Genomic DNA, 21,382 nt, shown 5'->3' with positions numbered 1-21,382 from the left:
AGACTGGTGTTCAAATTACAATTCATTGAGACATGAAGAGTCACAGACTTCATTTCCTAAATCCCCCATGCATGAGTCCTGATGTCCACGGCCCCAGCAAATCCAGAAGACCTGATCATCCTGGTGTGGTCTGCTGCAAGAAAGCTGATTCTTTCCAAAGCACTCACGTGAATGTGGTTGAATATGTGTTGATGTCTTAGTCAAATTTGACCTTAGTCAAATTTGGGATCACATGAATTGGTCTGTGGGTCACTGTGAAGTGCTGACAATAGGAATCGTTAGTGGAGTATGGCCCACGTTGGAATGTATGTCTATTCCTACAAAGGAGTTCTTACTGGAACACCACTTGTGGCTTGGACGGGGGATCAGAAAATGGGGATACATTGTTAAGTAAAAACTTGGACTGCTCTTCTGGCTCAGATATTTCACCCAGGAGCAGAGCAGGTATTTTTTGATACAGCACGATTAGAGTGAGAGTGAATGAGAATGAAGCAGAGAAAGATAGACAGTCTTTGTGTGGGTTTCTGTGTGAGAGAGACAGATAAAGGATATTTTAATTCCAAGAACTTTCCAGTGCAATGTCAGAGTGCTGAGTAGGTGTCTTTAGTTCAGGTCTATATTCACTTTGGGGAAGAAACAGCAATCTTGTTCCATTTTCTTCACTCCATTTTGTCTTGACTACTGAACTGTGGCCCTTAGATTCCCTGCTCCCCACTGGAATTTAAGGGTTAAAGCCCTTGTTTGGCACCATATTCCTCTAAAACGGAATGATGTGGGAATCAGGGTTAAGGACAGTACACATATCACCTAAGCTCAAAAGCTCCTTCCATTGTAAAATCCTTCTCGTGATGTATTCTTCAATTTTCACTTGTCCTCAGTTCACAAGCTATATGGCATGTGGGACTGTTTTGCACACATATTTTCTTTCCAGCTGAGTGTTCATACTCTGGATACCTGAGATGTAGCTTTGAAAAAAATGTGGAAGATGGAGGACAAGATGGCGGAGGAGTAGGGGGACACGCTCGCCCTCTCCCACAAACACAACAAAAAAAGCACATCTACAGAATAAATGACTCGCACAGAACAGCAACCAATCGCTGGCAGAGGAATCTAAACTCCAATAATGGCAAGAAGTTCGTGACATTATTGGGCAGAACGGGAGAAAAGAGGAGAGTGAGAGAAGGTGAATCCGAGCGGGACGGTCGCTCCCGAAAGGGAACTGCGGAGGAGAAAGGGATCCCACACCCTGGAAAGTCACCTACTGGGCAAAAGATCAAACGAACCAGAGGAATCCCCAGATGCAGAGAAGAGTGTAGCAGTAAGTCGGAGTACGGAAAAACTGATCAAGAACCCAACGGACCATCTGAACTACGGGCACAGTCACCAAAAATTGAGACGCCTGGGTGGGGGCTGGGCACCGAGTCTTCAGCTGCAGAGGTTAGTCCCCGGGAAAGGGCTGGGGGACGCCTGGGGGGGGGGCGCCGAGGCCTTGGCTCCAGAGATTAGTCCTGGGCTAGGGGGCGGGGCAGAGCGGAAACTGCTTGGGAGGTCTCTAAACCATTTGATGGGGCAGACACTGCCTGGGAGACTAGAAAACAGAGCTGTCCCAGAGGAAGGGAACAATATACTAGGGACGGAGAAGTGGAAAGCTGCCTCAGAGGGAACCTTGGAGAAGAGCCTGGTCTGCACCCATGCTGGGGAGGGGAGAGAAGAAGGGGTGGGTCCCCATAGAATACCCCCCACGCCACAGCAAGCTTACAGGCCCGCTAGCTAGCAGAAAGCTGTGCTTCCCAGTGCATTCCCTCCCCCCACCCCCGCCACCCCCTACGCTCTCGCAGAACCTGGGGCTGCCTGCCATCCAGGAGGGCTGGCCTCAACAATTGTCTGATGCCTACCACTGCAGGGGCTGTCCCTGCACAGGCCTGCTTGCCCTTTGGAGGGGCTACACTTCCGCAGAGCTGCACCTAACACCACCAGCCCCCTAGAAAAGGCCTGCATCCCAGAAAAGCTAGAACAAGCCTAGCCAGGCCGTGAATAGATCGGCCTAATTCTCTGACGGTTTTTCTGAGACGGGCTGCCCCGGGGAGGAGCCTCTTGGGTCTCCAAGGGCCTTGCTACACGCCCAAGCCCCCAGGGGGTTCTGAGACCTAGTGGACAAGCTGCATAGGACTGCCAGCTCCAGGCAGGACCCCCTGCAGCCCAGAAAAGCTGCAACAAGCCTGGCCGAGTCGAGAAAAGATCTCAGACGGTTTTTCTGAGTCAGGCTGCCCTGGGGAGGAGTTTCCTGAGTCTCCAAGGGCCCTGCTACCCTCCCAAGCTCCCAGGGGATGCCCCACTCCTGTGAAATAACTGCTCAGCACCACCAGCCCCCTGGAAGAGCCCCTGCAGCCCAGAAAAGCTGCAACAAGCTCGGCCAGACTGTGAAAAGATCCGCCTACATTCTCAGGCCGTCCTTCTGAGTTGGGCTGCCCTAGGGAAGAGCCTCTTAGGTTCTCAGTGACCCAGATAGCTGCTCCAGCCCCCAGGGGGTGATGCACCCCTGAGGAGCAGCTGCCTAACACCGCCAACTCACTGAAAGAACCCCACAGCCAAAAAACACCAGAGCAAGCTCTGCATGACCAAGTGAAATCTGCTACCATCGTGGGGTGGACCTCCCTGTCCTGTCTGCCCTCAGGAAGTCCTCCTTTGCTTCAAAGAAACACTGTTACCCCATCAACACTCCAGAAAAGCCACACTGCCTCAAAAAAGATTGACCAACAACGCCAGCCCTCAGGAAATATTCCACGTCAGTGACAATGCAAACACTACCCGATCACGGAGAGTACAACTCCAACAGGAAAAAGAAAACAACGAGCAAGATGAAGAAGCTGAGAAACCACCCCCAGTCAAACCAACAGGAGAACTCACCTAAAACAGTCAACAATGAAACAGATCTCTGCAGTCAGACAGACCTGGAGTTCAAAAGAGAAATACTGAAAATACTGAAGGAATTAAGAGAAGATATGAACAGTAATGCAGATACCCTCAGAAAGGAACTAGAAAATATAAGGAGGAGCCAAGAAAAACTAGAACATTCATTTGCAGAGATGCAAACTGAACTAGGGGCAGTAAAAACCAGAATGAATAATGCAGAGGAACGAATCAGTGATATGGAAGATAGAATAATGGAAATCACTCCATCCGGTCAACAGACAGAAAACTGAATCAAAAAACTGGAAAGCAATATAAGAGACCTATGGGATAATATAAAACGGGCCAATCTACGCATAATAGGAATTCCAGAAGGAGTACAAAAAGATAAGGGGATGGAAAATATATTTGAAGAAATTATCGCTGGAAACTTCCCAAATCTAAAGGATACTGGATTCAAGATACAAGAAGCACAGAGGGCCCCAAACAAACGGAACCCAAACAGACCCACACCAAGACATATCATAATAAAAATGGCAAAAGTTAGTGATAAAGAGAGGATCCTAAAGGAAGCAAGAGAAAAGAGAATGTTACCTACAAGGGAACCCCCATAAGAATATCAGCGGATTTCTCTACAGAAACACTACAGGCCAGGAGGGAATGGCAAGAGATATTTAAAGTGCTCAAAGGAAAAACTATGCAACCTAGAATACTCTATCCAGCAAAAATATCATTTCAAATAGAAGGGGAAATAAAAATTTTTCCCAACAAAAACTTAAAGAATACAGCAACACAAAACCCAGGTTAAAGGAAATATTGAAAGGGCTTCTCTAAACCAAAAAGAAAGGAAGGAAAGGGAAGAAAAAAGAAAAGAAAAAAAAAAAAAAAAGAAGAAGAAGAGGAAGAACTAGGACTGAGGAAACCGCAATCAGAGAGCAGTCACTCAAATAAGCCAGCATACAGATTTAATCATGAACATGCTTCAAACAAAATAAAATTAAAAAGAAATAATAAAAAAGAGTCATCAAAACCATAAAATGTGGGCAAGGGATGTCAGGAGGTAAATAACCCTTTTTGTTTGTATGTATGTCTCTCTTCTTAATTTTAATATAGTAATGAAGTGTTTGAACTTACAGGACCATCAGGCTAAAACACACAATTATGGGAAGGGGTTAGCATACTTAAAAAACAGGGCAACCACAAGCCAAAACCAAATATTGCATTTGCAAAAAATGAAAAAAAATACACTCAAGCAGATAATAACTGGAGACCATCCAACCAAAAAACAAAAGAAAGGAAGAAAGAAGAACCATAGAATCAACTGGAACACGAGGTTCAAAATGGAAATAAATAATCACCTATCAATTATCAAATTAAATGTCAATGGACCAAATGCCCCAATCAAAAGACACAGAGTGACTGAGTGGATAAAAAGGCAAAAATCTTCAATATGCTGCCTACAAGAAACTCACCTTAGGACAAAAGATACATATAGATTGAAAGTGAAAGGGTGGGGACAAATATTTCACGCCAATAGACATGACAGAAAAGCAAGAGTCGCAAAGCTCATATCAGACAAAATAGACTTTAAAAGACATAAAGAAAGACAAAGAAGGACACTATTTTAATGATTAAGGGATCCATCCAAGGAGAGGTTGTTACTATCATCAACATATATGCCCCAAACATAGGAGCACCCAGATACATACAACAAATATTAACAGACATGAAGGGAGATATTGATGAGAATACAATCAGAGTAGGAGACCTAAATACCCCCCTCACATCACATGACAGATCCTCTAGACAGAAAACCAATAAAGCAACAGACATCTTAAAGGGAACAATAGAAAAGGTAGACTTCATTGATATTTTCAGGACACTACATCTATAAAAAGCAGAATACACATTCTTCTCAAATGCTCATGGAACATTCTCAAGAATCGACCTCATATTGGGACATAAAGCGAATCCAATAAATTTAGGAGTATAGAAATTATCTCAAGTATCTTCCCTGACCACAATGCCAGGAAATTAGAAACCAACCATGGGAAAAGGAAAGAGAAAAAAACCTACTCCATGGAGACTACACAACATGCTACTAAAAAACCAATGGGTCAATGAGGAAATCAAGAAGGAAATGAAAAACTACCTTGAAACTAATGATAATGAAGACACAACCTCTCAAAATCGATGGGATGCTGCGAAAGCAGTGCTCAGAGGGAAATGTATAGCAATACAGGCCTTTCTCAAAAAAGAAGAAAGATCCCAAATGGACAACTTAACCCTCCACCTAAACGAATGAGAAAAAGAAGAACAAAAAAGTCCTAAAGTCAGCAGAAGGAAGGAAATTATAAAGATCAAAGAGGAAATCAATAAAATAGAGACTCAAAAAACGATACAAAAAAATTAATGAAACCAAGAGCTGGTTCTTTGAAAACGTCAACAAAATTGATAAACACCTGGACAGACTCACTAAAAAGAGGAAAGAAAGAACCCAAATCACCAAAATTATAAATGAAAAAGGAGAAATTACAACGGATACAGCAGAAATACAAAAAACCATAAGAGAATACTATGAACAACTATATGGCAACAAGCTTGACAACCTGGAAGAAATGGACAATTTTCTAGAATCTTACAGCCTGCCAAAACTGAATCAACCAGAAACAGACCAACTGAACAGACCCATCACTAGAAATGAAATTGAAGAGGTCATAAAATCACTCCCTACAAATAAAAGTCCAGGTCCAGATGGCTTCACAGGTGAATTCTATCAAACATATAAAGAGGAATTGGTGCCCATCCTCCTTAAACTCTTTCGAAAGGTTGAAGAAGAAGGAATACTCCCAAAGACATTCGATGAGGCCACCATCACCCTCATTCCAAAACCAGACAGATACCACCAAAAAAGAAAACTATCGCCCAATATCATTGATGAATATAGATGCAAACATTCTCAACAAAATCTTAGCCAACCGAATCCAACAACATACCAAAAAAATTATACACCATGACCAGGTTGGGTTCAGCCCAGGTTCACAAGGATGGTTCAACATACGCTAATCAATCAGCATCATACACCACATTAACAAAAAAAAAAAAGTCAAAAATCATATGATCATCTCAATAGATGCATAAAAAGCATTTGACAAAGTTCAACATCCATTCATGATCAAGACCCTCGCCAAAGTGGGTGTAGAGGGATCATTCCTGAATATAATCAAAGCCATTTATGAGAAACCCACAGCAATATAATACTCAATGGGGGAAAACTGAAAGCCTTCTCACTCAAATCTGGAACAAGACAGGGATGCCCACTCTCACCACTGCTCTTCAACATCGTTTTGGAAGTCCTATCCACAGCAATTAATAAATAGCAAAAGAAATAAAAGGCATCCTTATAGAATGAGAAGAGATAAAGCTGTCACTGTATGCAGATGACATGATTCTATACATAGAAAACTCAACCCCAAAACTCCTTGAACTGATTAATAAACTCAGCAAAGTGGCAGGATATAAGATTAACATTCAGAGTCAGTCGCATTTCTGTATACCAGCAATGAAATATTAGAAACAGAATACAAAAATACGATACCTTTTTAAAATTGCACCTATCAAAATGAAATACCTCGGAATACACCTGACCAAGGAGGTAAAGGACCTATACGCCGAGAACTATAAAACCTTAATCAAAGAAATCAAAGAAGATGTAAAGAAATGGAAAGATATTCCATGTTCCTGGATTGGAAAAATCAATATTGTGAAAATGGCCATCCTACCCAAAGCAATCTACAGATTCAATGCAATCCCTATCAAATTACCCATGACATTTTTCACAGAACTAGAAGAAACCATCCAAACATTTATATGGAACCACAAAAGATCCAGAATCGCCAAAGCAATCCTGAGAAACAAAAACCAAGCAGGAGGCATCACTCTCCCAGACTTCAAGAAATACTACAAACCCACAGTCATCAAAACAGTGTGGTACTTGTATCAAAACAGACATACAGACCAATGGAACAGAATAGAGAATCCGGAAATTAACCCTGACACCTAGGGTCAATTAATCTTTGACAAGGGAGGCAAGAACATCAAATGGGAAAAGGAAAGTCTATTCAGCAAGCATTGCTGGGAAACCTGGACAGCTGCATGCAAAGCAATGAGACTAGAACACACCCTCACACCATGCACAAAAACTAACTCCAAATGGCCGAAAGACTTAAATATACGACAGGACACCATCAAACTCCTAGAAGAAAACGTAGGCAAAACCCTCTCTGACATCAACATCATGAATATTTTCTCAGGTCAGTCTTCCAAAGCAATAGACATTAGAGCAAAAATAAACCCATGGGACCTCATCAAACTGAAAAGCTTTTGCACAGCAAAGGAAACCCAAAAGAAAACAAAACGACAACTGACAGAATGGGAGAAAATAGTCTCAAATGATGCAACTGACAAGGGCTTAATCTCTAGAATATATAAACAACTTATACAACTCAACAGCAAAAAAACCAAACATCCAATGGAAAAATGGGCAAAAAACCTGAATAGACTGTTCTCCAAGGAAGATATACAGATGGCCAGCAAACACATGAAAAAATGCTCAACATCGCCGAATATAAGAGAAATGCAAATCAAAACTACCATGAGATACCACCTCACACCAGTCAGAATGGCCGTCATTAATAAATCCACAAAGAACAAGTGCTGGAGGGGCTGTGGAGAAGAGGGAACCCTCCTGCGCTGTTGGTGGGAATGTCAACTGGTACAGCCACTATGGAGAACAGTTTGGAGATACCTTAGAAATCTGTGCATAGAACTTCCATATGACCCTGCAATCCCACTCTTGGGCATCTATCCGGACAAAGCTCTACTTAAAAGAGACACTTGCACCCGCATGTTCATTGCAGCCCTATTCACAATAGCCAGGATATGGAAACAACCCAAATGTCCATTGACAGAGGATTGGTTTCAGAAGACGTGGTATATACACAGAATGGAATACTACTCCGCCATATAAAAGAATGACATAATGCCATTTGCAACAACATGGATGGCACTAGAGACTCTCATGCTGAGTGAAATGAGCCAGAAAGAGAAAGACAAATACCATAGGATATCACTTATAACTGGAATCTAATATCCAGCACAAATGAACATCTCCTCAGAAAAGAAAATCATGGACTTGGAGAAGAGACTTGTGGCTGCCTGATGGAAGGGGGAGGGAGTGGGAGGGATCGGGGGCTTGGGTTTATCAGACACAACCTAGAATAGATTTACAAGGAGATCCCGTTGAATAGCATTGAGAACTTTGTCTAGATACTCATGTTGCAACAGAAGAAAGAGTGGGGGAAAAACTGTAATTGTAATGTATACATGTAAGGATAACCTGACCCCCTTGCTGTACAGTGGGAAAATAAAAAAAAAAAATGTTGTCCCTGAACTGCCAAACGTGTTCAGGAAAAGAGCCATTACTATGTACAGAGCAGGTGGAGCCAGAGTGGGTGGAGTTTCTTTCCCTCTGTATGTTATAGGCCAATGGGTTGCCACAGCAATGGAATGATGCCCATAGAGACTTGCAGCCCAATTGCCACTCTGTGGGGTGGCATGTGAGTAAATCTCACCATCACATCTCAAGAAATGCATTATTGGAAACGTGTGCTGTTGTTCTAGAGGCATGTAGATACTGATGTAAAACATGATCCATCAGATGGATGGTACATTTTGACAGACAGTATTATTTCCATCTTTAACCTCATGGCCACCACTCTCATCAGTCTACCGAGCTAGACATGAATAATACAGACTTGCTAATTGATCATCATATATTTTAAAAGTATACCTTGTCCTGCACTTGTGTTAGCCAACTACCTCAAGTCTATTCCTAAATATGAACAAATAATTGTGCCTAGTGATTTTTTTAATACCTCATCCCAGAGCCCAAACATGGAAACCATACCACTCTGCCTTCAACCAAAGAAGAGGTCCTTGATGTCTTACATGGTGAAGACATTCAAAAGGGGGAAATTAGACCTCCACTGTTATGAATGTATATATCAATAGCTGAAGCCATAGGATAGCAGCCTAAATGCAAAGTAACGCTGAAGAAATGGAAACCAGGTTAATTCAGGTGGATGTCCAGCTGTTGATGAGCAGAAGCCACCCCTCTCTTTGACTGCTGGCTGGTAGTGTGGAGACTAGGGCCAGTGCCATCTTGTTTGTGGTGTCCACAATTTTAAGGAAGGAAAGGAGGGTCTCTTTTGTGACCTCTGTGAGCCCTGTGGTGAGGTCCTCAAGTGGAGTGTCTTGAGGATTCTCTCTTTGTGGAGTGTGGACTCTGTCCCTGCAAGTCAAGGGTCTAGAGTATGAAGAGCAGTGTCCCAAGTAGAGACTGATTTTGGGTAACAGAAAATTTGCACGCTGGCGAATTTTAATAAAGGCCCTTTTCAAGGGTACTCAGACCAGTGTTTGGATGTCAATTCAGTGAGAAATGAAGAGTCACAAACTTCATTTCCTAAATCCCCAAGCTCGAATCCAGATGTCCACCTCCACAGCATATAGAAGACGTGTGGTCTGCTGCAGGAAAGCTAATCCTTGCTAGAGCCCTTATGGGATCCTCGTTTAAACTTTTATCTCACATTCATATTTGGGACCAAGTAGACAACAGTAAACATGAGGTTGTAAGGGGATCACCATGAAATGATGAAAATTGGAAGTGTTTGTGGAGGATTACTCCAGTTTTAATGTCTCTATTCCTACTTATGAGACTTTTATTAACTATAACTTTTATTTTGGATGGGGGATCAGAAGACAGAGGGAAAATGTTTGCTAAAGGCTTGACTCCTCTCTGTGCTGAGATGTTTCAACCAGGTTCACCCCAGTTCTTCTTGGGGTAGCAGGTTTTGAGAGAGCATCATGGAGGCAGAAGTACATAGATAGAGAACTTTGATTCAAGCAACAGTCAAGGGCAAGATCTCAGTGCTGAGCAGGTGTCTGTGGTTAAGTTGGATATCTGAATTCAGGGAAGTAACACAATCTTCGCCCAGATTCTTCTCTCCTTATTGCTGTGACTCTTGAAATACAGCCCTCAGAGTTCCCATCGTGGCACATTGGTTAAGGAATCTGACTAGGAACTATCAGGATGTGGGTTCAATCCCTGGCCTCGTTCAGTGGGATAAGGTTCTTGCATTGCGTGAGCTTTGGTGTAGGTCGCAGAAGTGGCTTGGATCCCATGTTGCTGTGGCTCTGGTGTAGGCCAGTGGCTACAGCTCCGATTAGACCCCTAGCCTGGGAATCTCCATATGCCTTGAGAGCTTCCCTAGGAAAGGCCAAAATACAAAAAAAGAAGGAAAAAAAAAAGAAATACAGCCCTTATATTCACTGGTCCCCACTGGAAGATAGTTTTTAGAACCCCCCCTTTGGAACCCTTTTCCTCTAAAATATCAAGATGTTGTGATAATGTTAAAGGATAGAAGAGTTTTTCCCTGAGCCAAAAAGCCACTTCCCATGTAAAGGCTTCACATAAAGTGAACTTCCTATCTTTTTCCTTGTTTTCAATATCCAGGCTATTTAGAAATGGGTCTTTTTCAAGCACCAACAGATTGTTTATACTTTGGTTTCCTGGGATGCAGTTTTTGACAAAAATATTGACCTTGAGCTGCCACACATTCAGGGAAAGAGACATAATTACAGAGAAAGAAAGTGAGCCCAGAGTGGGTGGAATTTCCTTCCCTTTGAAAATTCCAGGCCAACTCATTGCCATAGAAATGGTACGATGCCCATTGAGGCTTGTGTCCCAACTGCCACTCTGTGAGAGGAAATGTGCATGTTAGGTAGCATGTGGGAAGCTCTCACCCTCACACCTCAAGGGTTGGATGATGGGCACCCTGAGCTGTTGCTCTGGAGGTATGTTGATACTGTTGTAAAAGATTATCCATCACATGGTTAGTATATTTTGATGAAAAATATTTTCTCCAAAGTTATACTCATTGCCACTCGCATTAGTATACTGAGCTTGCACTTTGATCATAGTATATTTTCTAGGAACCAGTGAGCAAAAAATGTCTTTTCCTACATGAGAAAAAACATTTGTGCCTGATGGCAGTTTGAGATGTTTTTTCAGAGCCCAAACACAGAAACCATAACCCTATTCCTGCAACCAAGTACAAGGCCCAGTATTTCACAACTGAAGAAGACATTCAAATGGTGGACATTACAGCTCCACTCTTCTGAATATACATGTAAATAACTGAAACCACATTCTAGCCATCCAAAGCATAGGAATTGTAACCAACTCTGAAACTGGGATACTTCAAGTGGAAATTCCACAGGTGGATAAGAACAAGCTCTCTCTTTGGGTGCTGCCTGGTAGTGTGTTGACTATGGCCAGTGCCAGCTTTTTTGTGGTGTCCACAAGTGTAAGGAAGGGAATGATGTTCTATCTTGTGATCCTCCTTGAGACCTTGGCTGAGATCTTAAAATGGACTGTTTTGAGTGTTCCTTCTGTGAGTAGAGGCAAATCTGTCCCTGCAAATTGAGGGTATCGAAAAGAATTTGGAGTTTCCAAATTCAAGACTGGTTTTGAGTGATATAAAACATGCACCCCAGCCAATTTTCAGCCAGGTTTTATTTAAGGTTGCTCAGACAGGTGTTTGGATGTCAATTCAGTGACTCATAAAGAGTCGCAGACTTCATTCGCTAAATGGCCCAAGCATAAGTCCAGATGTCCACCTCCCCAGCAAACCCAGAAAACCTGATCATCCAGGTGTTGTCTGATGCACCTGGATGATCAGATAATACTTACTAGAGCCTTCAAAAGAACTTTGTTGAAAAGGTTTTGATGCCTGAGTCAAATTTGGGACCATATAGACCACCATAAATATGAGGTGGTCAGTGTGTCACTTTAAAGGGCTGACAATAGGAAGAGTGGAGGGAGGATGGACCAAGCTTGGATGTCTCTATACCTACAGAGGTTTTATTTCAGTACAGCCGCTTGTATTTTGGATGGGGGATTAGAAGACTTAGGGTAAATGTTGGGTAAGACTTGGATTGCTCTCCTGGCTCAGATATTTGATCCAGGATAAACCTAGGTAAACTTGCAGCATAAAGACTTGAAAAAGAGTGAAGGAAGGACAAGTAGTAAGAGAGAGAGTGAGAGAGAAATACAGAGAAAGGAGACTCAAGCAAGTGTCCATGGTAAGTTCTCAACCCCGAGCTGGTGTCTGTGATTCAGATGGATTTCTGAATTCAGGTAAGAAAGAGCACTCTTTTCCCAGGTTCTTCGCTCCTTACTGGCATGACCCTTGAAATTTGACCCTTACATGCACAGCTCCCCACTGGACAATAGGGGTAAAAGCCCCTGTTTGGCATCAATTTCCTCAAAATTTGCATATGTAGGCATCAGGTGAAAGGTCAATACATATTTTCTTTGAACCAAAAAGCCACTTCTCATGTAAAGGGCTTCTCATATTGTGTTCTTCCTTGCTCTTTTTTTTTGTTTTCATTATCCAGGCTGTATTGGAAGTGAATTTTTTTCACTCATATATTTTATTTCCAAGTGACAGTTTACAGTTTATACTTTGGATCCCTGGAATGCAGTTTTGGAAAAAGAAATGTTTAACCTGAACTGCCACTTATGTTAAGGGAAACAACCATAATTTTGTAGAGAACAGGTGGGCCCATAACGGACAGAGTTGTCATCACTCTAAAATTTCCAGACCAACCAGAGGCCTGGGCAATGGCATAATGCCTGTCGAGCCTTGTGGTCCAACTTCCACTCTGTGAGGTGAGTGGTGAGTGTTAGGTGTCATATGTGAAGCAGTCACCCTCACCCATTGGGGATTGCATGATGGGCAGCTGAGATGTTCTCAAGGTATGTTTATACTGATGTAAATGACTATCATTCAAATGGTTTGTACAGTTAGATGAAAAATATTTTCTATCATTAGACTCCTGTACAGCACTCTCATCAGTCTATCAAGCTAGACATTGATTACACAGGCTTCCTCTTTGATCATTATATACATAAAGGGACCAGTGAGCTGAACACATCAAGCCTTTTGTTACATGTGAAAAAAGACTCATGCTTAATGACCTTTTGAAACACATAATCCCAGAGCACAACCCGGAAGACAAGTACCTCTGCCTCAAGCCAGCATGAAGCCCTCAACATCACACCTGGGAAAGACATTCAAAAGGGGGAAATTACAGCTCCACTCTTCTGAATATACATGTCAATAGCTGTAACTACATGCTAGCAAGTGAATTTTAACTGAGAATGAACCCAGGATATTTCAGTTGGATTTTCCACAGACCGATAACCAGAAGCCCACCCATTCTTTGGGTACCAGCTGGTAGTGTGGTGAACTGGGCCAGTTCTGGCTCATTTTTGGTGTCCTAAATTGTCTGGAAGGGAAGGAGTGTCTCTCTTCTGATCTTCCATGAGCCCGGTGTTGAGGTCTTCAAATGAACAGTACTGAGGATTCCATCTTGGAGGAGTGGGTGTTCTGTTCCTGCCAATCTTGAGTCCAAAATAGAGACTGGTTTCAATTGATTGAAATTTTCACTCAGGTGTATTATCAGCTTTGCCATTGGCTGAGGGTGCTGAGACCAGTATGTGGATGGCAATTCATTGAGACATGAAGAGTCACAGATTTAATTTCATAAATCCTCAAAGCATGAGTCCAGATGCCCAGGGCACCAGCAAATCCAAAATCCTGGACATCTAGGTGTCATCTGGTACAGTAAAGCTAATTATTTCCAGAACATTCACAGGTACATGATTGATAATATTTTGATCTCTGAGTCAAATATTGGACCACATAGACTGAAGTCCACATGAGGTTGTCAGTGTGTCACCATGAAGGGCTGACAATGGGAAGTGCTGGGAGAGCAGACTGACTTGAAATATCTAAATCTCTACAGAGGAGTTCTGGACCACCTCATGTAGTTTGGATGGGGGATTGGAACACGGAGGTTCATTGTTGTGTAAAGACTTGGACTGCTCCCCTGGCTTAGGTGTTTCATCAAGAATCACCAAAGGTATTCTTGGAGCAGCAGGATTTGTGATAGAATAAAGGAGAGAGAAGTAGATAGAGAGAGAGAGGGAGTAGAATGAAATTTTGATTCAAGCAGAAGTACAGGGCAATATATCAGCATCAAGAAGGTGTCTGTGGTTCAGGTGGATATCCAAATTCAGGGAAGAAAGAGCCCTCTTGCCCAAGATTATTCAATCATTATTTGACATGACTCTTTTAATTTGGCCCTTACATTCACTGATCCCCACTGGAAGATTGGGGTTAAGGGTCCCTGTTTTGTACCCTTTTCCTCTAAACTGTCATGATATTGGGAGCAGGTCAAAAATGGTAATGATTTTCTCTTAGCCCAAAAGCCCCTTCCCATATAAAGGACTTCTTATCTTGTGCTCTTCCTCACTCTTTCTTTGTTTTAAGCATCCAGGCTCTTTGGTAAGTGGGTCTTTTTCACACACATGATTTCTTTCTGAATTAGACTTTATACTGTGGATTCCTGGAATGCAATTTTTTGAAAAAATTGTTGACCATGTACTGCCACACAAGTTGAGGAAAAGAACCATAATTATGTAGAGAGCAGGTAGGCCCAGAATGTGCAGAGTTGCCCTCCCTTTGAAAGTCCAGAACAACTGGTTGCTATGGCAATGGAATGAAGCACATGGAGCTTTGTGCCCAACTGGAACTCGGTGAGAGCAGAGATACATGTTGGGTGGTGTGTGGGAAGATCTTATCCTCACACTTTCAGGTTTGGATGATGGGCATCCTGAGCTTTTGTCCTGGAGATATATTGATTCTGATATAAAGGATGATCCATCAGATGGGAGGTACATTTTGATGAAAAATATTATTCCATCTTTAGCCTCACGGCCACCACTCTCATCAGTCTACCGAGATAGACATCAATTAGAGAGGCTTGCTGTTTGAACATGGTATCCTTTAAATGGACCAGAGTGCCAACCACCTCAAGGATTTTCCTACATGTGAAAAAAGATTCCTGCCTAATGGCTGTTTTAAACACATCATCCCACAGCACCACACAGGAGACATGTCCCTGTACTTTCAACCAAGCATGAGGCCCTATATCACCATTGAAGTTATGCAAAATGGGGAAATTACAGCTCTACTCTTCTGAATGTATATGTCAATAGCTGAAACCACATGCTGTAATTCCAAATAAAAAGAATTGTGAAAGAGAGTAAAACTGTGAAGTATCTGGTAGGATATACAAGGGTTGAGCTGCTCAATTCCTCTGTCTCTTCGTGTTCTGGTTGGTTGTTTTCTAGGGACAGTGCCAGATGTTTTGTGTTGTGTATATTTGTATGGAAGAGGAAGAAGGTCTCTCTGGGTATCATCATGAGCCTTGGTGTGAGGTTTTCAAGTTGAGGGTAGCGGGGGTTCCCCCTTACATTACATGGCTTTCTTTCCTTGCAAATTTTGGTTCTAGATAAAGATGAGGTGTGTCACAATTATAAAATCATTTTTGTGTTAGAAGACTTAGACTGTGTCCAATTGTCAGTCAGGCCTTTGTTATGGTTGCTCAGACCAATTTTGGATGCAAATTAAGTGAGACATGAAGATTCACAGACTTCATTTCCTAGAACCGAAAGCAATAGTCCAGATGTATACCTCCGCAGCAAATCAAAAATATCTGATCATCCAGGAGTGATATTCTGCAGGAAACCTGATTTTGATAGAGCCCACTTATGAATGTTTTTGAAAATGTTTTGATATCTATGTCAAATATGGGATCCATGTAACTGAAGATCGTATGTTTTTGTCAGCTGATCCGTGAAGGTATAAAAATGTGAAGATTGGGGGGGGGGTGGATGGCCCGAGTTGTAATGTCTCTATTCCTATTGAGGAGTTCTCCTGGATAACCAAAAGTGTTTTGGATGGAAAATTCTATTCCTAAATATTGGGTATAGTCGTGGACTGCTTTTTTGGTAGAGATATTTTCTCAAGGATCATCTCAGAAAATCTTGGGGCAGCAGGATTCATAGAGTGAAATAGGAAAAGAGAGAGAGAAAGATAACAAGAGTGAGCGAGAGAGAGAGATAGAGAGGGAAAGAGAGAGGAAGGAGTTTTTAATCCAAACCTGAGTCGAGGGTAAGAACTCAGTGCCAAAAAGGTGTTAGTTGCTCAGGTGCATATCTGACATCATGGAAGAAACAACACTCTTGTCTGAGATTCTTCACTCCTTATTGTTGTGACCCTTGAATTGTGGCCCTAATATTCACTGCTCTCCTCTGGAAAATAGTGGATAGAGCATATGTTTTGCACCCTTTTCATATAAAATGTCATGGTGTGGGGATCTGGTAAAAGGAAGGAGACATTTTCCCTCGGCCAAAGCCACATTCCCATGTTAAGGGCTTCTCATGTTTTGTATCTCATCCCTCGTCCCTCGTTTTCAGTATCCAGGCTATTTGGAATGTCTGTATTTTTGGATCACATGTTGTATTTTATGACTGGGAATAATATGTGTTATTCTGGGATGCAGTTTTTGAAAATGATTGACCCTGAACTGCCACACATGTCCAGGAAAACATCCACAATTATATAGGGAGCAGGTGGGCCCAGTTTGGGCAGAGTAACCTTCCTTCTTGAAGTTAGAGACCAAACAGTTTTCATGGTAATTCATGAAACTCATGAAACATAATGTCACAACTGCCACTCTATGAGAGGTGGTGTGGGTGAGTTGGCAGTCATGGGAAGCTCCAGCTCTCACACTTCGAGGGTTGGATGATGCGCAGTCAGAGATGTTTTTCTGGAGGTACGTGGGTACTGATCTAAACGTTTTTCCATCAGATGTGTGGTAAATTTTGACAAAAAATATTACCTCCATCCTTATCCTCATTATGACCACTCTCATCAGTCTACCGATTTATGCATTGGTTTTACAGTCTTGCTGTTTCATCATGGAATATCTTAAAGGGACCGTGAGCTGACCACCTCAAGTTTTTTCCTAAATGTGAAGAAAGACTCGTGTCTAATGGCCCTTTTACACACACAATCCCAGAGCACAAAAATGGAAATCATGCCCAGCAGCTTTCAAACAAGCAAAAGGCCCTCCATGTCACCCGAGAAAAAGATATTCCAAAGGGAGAATTAGAGCTCGACTCTTGTGAATGTACATGTAAATAGCTGAAACATGATGCTTGCCATCCAGAGCAATGTTATATATTATATATATTATTTTTTCCCACTATACAACATGGGGATCAAGTTACTCTTAATGTATATATTTTCCCCACTTTTTTCTGTTTCAATATGAGTATCTAGACATAATTCTCAATGCTACTCAGTAGGATCTCCTTGCAAATCTATTCTAAATTGTGTCTGATATCCCCAAGATCCCAATCCCAGTAGAGTTTTCTCTCTGATTGTGGTTTCCTCAATCTTAGTTCTTCCTCTTTTTTTTCCTCCCTTTCTTTCCTTCCTTTCTTTTTGGTTTAGAGAAGCCCTTTCAGTATTGCTTTTAGCCTGGATTTTGTATTGCTGCATTCTTTCAGCTTTTGTTTGTTGGAAAAAAAATTATGTCCCCTTCTATTTTAAATAGTATTCTTGTGGGATAAAGTATTATAGGTTGCATATTTTTTCCTTTTAGCATTTTAAATATCTCTTGCCATTCCCTCCTGGCCTGTAGAGTTTCTGTATCAGTTGATAACCTTATGGGGGTTCAATTGTAGGTAACATTATGCTTTTCTCTTGCTGCCTTTAGGATTCTCTCTTTATCACTAATTTTGCCATTTTTATTATGTTGTGTCTTGGTGTATGTCTATTGGGGTTCAACTTGTTTGCAGCAATCTGTGCTTCCTGTATCTTGAACTCAGTATCCTTTAGATCTGGGAAGTTTCCAGCGATAATTTCTTCAAATATATTTTCCATCCCCTTATCTTTTTTCCACTCCTTCTGGAATTCCTATTACGCTTAGATTGGCCCACTTTATGTTATTCCACATAATAAGAATAATATAAGGTCTCATATTGCTTTCCTGTTTTTTCATTTGGTTTTCTGTCTGCTAACCTGATCGAGTGATTTCCATTATTCTATCTTCCACATCACTGATTCATTCTTCTGCATTATTCCTTCTGGTTTTTACTGCCGTTATCTCAGTTTGTATCTCTGTCAATGAATGTTCTAGTTTTTCTTGGCTCCTCCTTATATTTTCTAGTCCCTTTCTGAGGGTGTCTGCATTGCTGTTCATATCTTCTCTTAATTCCTGCAGTATTTTCATTATTTCTCTTTTAAACTTCAGGTCTGTCAAGCAAGCAACTCTGGGTCTGCTTGCTCTTTATATAATGGTGGATGTTGCACTGGACATGTGTGGCAGTTCAGGGTCAACATTTTATTGCAACAACTGCATCCCAGAAACACACAGCACTTCTCTAATTTTGAAAAAAAAGATACATGTGATAAAGTGAGAATCCTTCAGTGAGACATGAAGAGTCATCTTTATTTCCTAAGTCCCCATGCATGAGTTCAGATGTCAAACTACCAAGTGAATACACGAGATTTTCTCGTCAGTTATGGTGTGCTGCAGGAACGCTGATACTTGATAGAGTCCTGAAGAGATTGTCATTGAAAATATTTTCATCTCTGTCAAATTTGGAGGCAGCATAAACCGCAGTTCACATGAGGTGGTCAGCAGGAGAGTATGAAACCCTGAATGTACAAGTAAATACCTGAACAAGCTAGCAGTCCAAATGCACAGGAATGATGAGGGAGAATGAAAATTGGGTATTTCAGGGGGGATATCCACGGGTTTATGAGCACAAGCCCACTTTCGCTTTGGGTGCTGGCCGGTAGGGTGTAGAACAGGGCCACTTTCAATTTTCAGTGGTGTCCACATTGGTAAGAAAGGGAAGGATCGTCTCTGGTGAACTTCTGTGAGCCCAAGTGTGACATCTTCATATTGGGGGAATTGAGGGTTTCCTCTTGGAGGAGGGGGGACTCTATCCCTGCAACTCATGGGACTAGAGAAAGATGAGTTGTTTCCCATAATAGACTGGTTTTGGGTGAGAGAAGACTTTCACCCCAGCACATTACCAGCTAGGCACTGCTCAACATTTCACAGACAAGTATTCAGATGCAAATTCAGAGGGACATGAAGAGTCATAGACATCAAATTTAAGTCGCCAATGCACTAGGGAAATTCTCCTCCTCCCCAGCGAATACACAAGACCTAATCTTTCTTGTGTTGTCTGCTGCAAGAAAGCTGATTCTTGATAGAGACCACATGTGAATATGGTTGAAAAGGTTTTGACCCCTGAGTCCAAATTTGGGCCAATTAGAAATCAGTTCATAAGAGGTTATCAGGGGGATCCCAGTGATGTGCTGATAAATGGATTGCTGGGGGAAACATGTAATGACTCTTTTGAATGACTCCTTTCTGACAGAGGGGCTCATTCTGGTACAGCCACTTTATTTTGGATGGGGGATCATAAGACAGAGGGAAAATATTGTGTAAAGACTTGGACAGCTATCCCAGCTGAGATAATTTTTCCATGATCAAAAGAGGAACTCTTGTGGCAGCACCATTCCATAAAAAAAGAGAGAAGGAGAAAGATACAGAGAGAAGTGGGGATATAAAGGCGATTTTGATTCAGGCAACAGTCCAGAGAAAGATCTCAGCACTAAGGGGTTGTTAGTGGTTCTCACGCATATCCGACTATAGGGAAGAAATATCTTCTTGTCCGACATATTTCACTGATTATTGGTGAGAGTATTGAAATGTGGCCCTAAAATTCACTGCTCTTCACTGGAAGATAGTGATTAGAGCCCATGTATATCACCCTTTGCCACTAAAATGCCATGATATGGGGATGAGGGTAAAGGGCAGTAGACATTTTCCCTGAGCTAAAAAGCCACATCCCATATAAAAGTATTCCCATGTTGTGATCCTCCGCACATTTTACTAGGTTTCAGGATCCTGTCTATATGTGAAGTTGGTCTTTGTTGTTCACATACAAATTTTTCAACCTTAGAGCAATAATGTGCAGTTCTGGGAGTCATATTTTAAATAAAATGTTGAACCAGAACTGCCACATATATCCAGGGAAACAGCCACAATTCTATAGAAAGCATGTGGGGCCAGAGTGGCTGGAATTGCTTTACCTCTGAAAATCCCAGTCCAAAGGGTTGCCACAGCATTGGAATGACAGCAATTAAGCCTGTGTCACAACTGTCACACTTTGAGATGAGAAATGAATCTTGGGCAGCATGTGTGAATATCACACCCTCACATCTCGAGGGATGGACGATAGGCAACCTAAGCTGTTGGTCTTGAGGTATATTGATACTGATCTTAAGGCTATTTCATCAAATGAGTGGTAGTTTTGGATGAAAAATATGATCTCCCTCCTTAGCCTAATGGGCACCATTCTCATCAGTCTACTGGGCTAGAAATCAATTATAGAGCCTTTCTGGTTGATCATAGTAGATCTTAAGGGGAGCAGTGGGTAGGAAACCTCAAATATTTTCCTAAATGGAAAATAAAATAAACTATTTACTTTTATTTATTCATTTATTTATTTATGTATTTTTTATTTATTTGTATGTTTTATTTTCCCAGTGATACAGCAAGGGGATCAAGTTATCCTTACATGTAGACATTTTTATTTTTCCCCACATTTTGTTCTATTGGAACATGAGTATCTAGAAAGAGTTCTCAATGCTATTCAGCAGGATCTCCTTGTAAATCTATTCTAAGTTGTTTCTGATGACCCCAAGCTCCCAAACCTTCCCACTCCCTCCCTCTCCCATCAGGCAGCCACAAGTCTCTTCTCCAAGTCCATGATTTTCTTTTCTGTGGAAAGGTACATATGTTCTGGATATTAGATTCCAATTATAAGTGATATCATATGGTATTTGTCTTTGTCTTTCTGGCTCATTTCATTCAGGATGAGAGTCTCTAGTGCCATCCATGTTGTTGCAAATGGCATTATGTCATTCTTTTTTATGGCTGAGTAGTATTCCATTGTGTATATATACCACGTCTTCCGAATCCAATCCTTTTTGATGTACATTTGGGTTGTTTCCATGTCCTGGCTATTGTGAATAGGGCTGCAATGAACATGAGGGTGCATGTGTCTCTTTTAAGGAGAGTTTTGTCTGGATAGATGCCCAAGAGTGGGATTGAGGGGTCATATGGAACTTCTATGAATAGATTTCTAAGGTCTCTCCTACCTCTTCTCCAGAATGACTGTACCAGTTTACATTCCCACCAACAGTGCAGGCAGTTTCCCTTTTCTCCACAACCCCTTCAGCACTTGTTAAAATAAACCTTTTTCTTTTGGCTATAACTATCAGGTCATCCCAGATGATAAATATGCAAATCATGCCCCTCTGCCTTCACCAAGTATGAGGCTTTCAATATCACCCATGACAAAAACATTCAAATGGGGTTTTTTATTGCTTCACTCTACTGAATATAA

This window comes from Sus scrofa, chromosome Y, assembly GCF_054392235.1.
Source record: "Sus scrofa isolate SSC_HxYL_T2T_F1_AM1 chromosome Y, Sscrofa_HxYL_maternal_Yorkshire_Landrace_v2.0, whole genome shotgun sequence".
Classification (NCBI taxonomy): Eukaryota; Metazoa; Chordata; class Mammalia; order Artiodactyla; family Suidae; genus Sus; species Sus scrofa.
The sequence above is the reverse complement of the archived record's forward strand: the minus strand, read 5'-3'. Positions refer to the sequence as shown.